Source organism: Octopus bimaculoides, chromosome 3 (assembly GCF_001194135.2).
Source record: "Octopus bimaculoides isolate UCB-OBI-ISO-001 chromosome 3, ASM119413v2, whole genome shotgun sequence".
Lineage (NCBI taxonomy): Eukaryota > Metazoa > Mollusca > Cephalopoda > Octopoda > Octopodidae > Octopus > Octopus bimaculoides.
Genome location: NC_068983.1, coordinates 86,410,669 through 86,413,525, shown reverse-complemented (window position 1 = coordinate 86,413,525; position 2,857 = coordinate 86,410,669). Strand labels below are relative to the sequence as shown.

At 36.1% G+C, this 2,857-nt stretch overlaps 1 protein-coding gene across 1 annotated transcript in view; it reads left to right on the top strand.

Moving 5' to 3' along the window:
- The window catches only part of LOC106867491 (motor neuron and pancreas homeobox 1-like), a 197,928-nt gene that overhangs the window by 130,806 nt on the left and 64,265 nt on the right, over positions 1–2,857 (top strand). The gene's annotated exons all lie outside the window — the stretch shown is intronic.

The following is a 2,857-nucleotide window of genomic DNA, read 5'->3' as shown; positions in this document are numbered from 1 at the left end:
TGTGTGTGTGTGTGTGTGTGTGTGTGTGTGTGTGTGTGTGTGTGTGTGTGTGTATGTATGATCTTTTCCCTTTCAGCCTACGAAATCCACTTACATGTCTTTGGTCGGCCTTAGGCAAGGGTAAAAAACATTTTACTCCAAGTGTTTACGCAGCAGGACTGAACCCGGAACCATATGATTGGGAACTAATCCTTCATTACTCAACCGTACCTGTGCCTATGTTATGCCTGAATAGTTATTGAGACGGGCACGGAATGGATACTTTTGACCATAAATTCAGATTTTCTGCATGCGCATGGCCCGGCCTGGATCTGAACAACAAAAAAACATCGACGATGACAACAAGTGGTAATTGAACGACAGGTTATTATCGCATGCAGGGTCAGTTGGTGTTTATAGTCTTCTCGGCTGCCTGATGCATGTTCAATACAGCAATACTGGGAAGGTTAGGAGTGTAAACTTGGAACACATGTCCGTAGGCTTACATATATATATACATACATACATACGCATGAATATGCTTACGTACAGATATAGGTACATATGTACATAAGTACATCCATATTATTTACTAATGTACATGCATGCTTATTGTAGACACATGTATGACACTAACTGTAGTAGGCTTCTTACTATCTATAGCATGGATTTTTAGCATTTTTCATGTACAGCCTTTCCCTCTCTTTCTCACTTTGCTTTTTCGATGTACACACATACATACTCATTCACACACACACACACACACACACACACACACACACACAGACTCACCCCCACACACACAGACGCACCCCCACACACAAAATAAGCAACAAGGATATCCTTGTTGCTTATCTTGATTTTCATCACCTTACTTTGATATTGTATGGATAATACCGTACTAAATTCTGGTGCCTCAACTTAATTACCATATTCACCTGAATCTATCTATCTATCTATCCATCTATCTATCTATCTATCCATCTATCTATCTATCTATCTATCTATCTATCTATCTATCTATCTATCTATCTATATATGTATATATATTTCATGATTAATACATGCAACTACACGTATGTGTGTGTGCATGTAAAAGTTTTTGCAAAAAATACTGGATGCACTCACAATATTTTGGGTTGGTGCATAATTATTGCGGCTTTTTTCAACAAATTTTATTCAACCAAAACCATTAAAACATGTATCAAAAACATCTTTAAATGATTATTCCGGAGCATATTCACCATCTACTTCAATCACTGCTTCCCATTTGGTTGGTCAGACCGTCATTGAAAGATGTCTCTGTTAAATATTGTTATTATTTTTGTTGAATAAAATTTGCTGAAAAAAAGCCGCGATAATTATGCGCCAACCCAATATAATGATTTCCTTAAGCATTATTTAACTATCTAAAAAATGTTAAAAAAAAAAACAAGAAAAAATGGAATGAAGTTTCAGTATTGTGTATAAAACTGTTTAAATCTTATTCCATACATATAACTATAAAGCTACATATGTACATTTATCTTTACCATATTGGCTAGAGACATTGACATAATGAAAAGTTTATGGAAAGTGTACATTATTAGGTAGTTATTACTCAACCAAACCATTAGTATTCAGAGCGAATTTCAATGAATTAACGTCTTTACGTACTTTAATCACTACACCAGTCTTTAACTTTTGTATCGAAATTCACAGCACTGGTCCATTTGAGTTATGTGCCTCACTTCATTTTATTTTAAATTACGCATGGTTTCATCGTGTGTTGGTTTTTGAATATGTGAAGACAAAATTTTTTTTCTGTGAATATATTTCAAATGTACTGCCAGTGTTATTTTGAAGTTTGGTTAGTAACCATGTGGTTTCGGGCTCAGTTCCATTGCAAGGAAGCTTTGACAAATGCCTTCTGTTATAGTGCCAAACCGACCAATGCCTTGTGAATAATTTTGGTGGAAATAAACTGTATGAAAAACCGTCATGCATGCATGCATGCATGCATGTATGTATGTATGTATGTATGTATGTATGTATGTATGTATGTATGCATGTATGTGGGTCATTATTCAGTCTTATTTCAAGATTTCTTACCAATTGAGAAAGAGCCGGTTTCTAACCTAAATCCCAGCCGGTTTCTAACCTAGATCCAAGTTGGAAGACGGCAGTCTGAGTCAAATGCTTCTTGTGGCTGTCTTCACACGTATACTCGGCCGGTTGTCGGAAATAAGGTAAAGGATGACTCGTTCGAGAAAATAACATTCTTCCACTGCTCTAAGGACCAATTCTGTAGGTTTTTACTCCACTCTAAACGCTTTGCAACGTTTGTTTTTGAAAGTAGTGGATTTCTGATTGCAGCCCTCCCGTGAAATCCAGCCTTGTGCAGCTCGCGGCAAACAGTTTTTGTGGAAACTGGGTTCTCGAGGTGGTCATTAAGCTCTGCAGAAATTTTAGGAGCTGTACTTTTGTCATCCTTTCTAACAATTTGCGTAAGAGTCCGACTGTCCCTGTCTGAAAATTTTGGTTTTCTTCCGAAATTTTGTTTCGACGACGTTTTTCCCTTTTTATCAAAGGCTGTCACTACTATCGAGACAGTAGTTCTCGATACACCAAACATTTTGGCTGTTTTCATTATCGCTTGACATACGAGCACCAACAATTTGACTTCTTTGAAAGTCCAATAGATCTGTTATATTAATGAATTTTAATTACCTTTTCCTGATAATATCTGAAAATATACACCAATTTTAGCAAAACATATTAAGAAACATTAATCTTAAACAATAACATAACTAAACAAGCTTTTGACGGTTTTATAGATATTTCAAAATTATGATGCTATGATGCTAGGTGTTTCCATTCTTTTGTCCAGCCCCTGTAT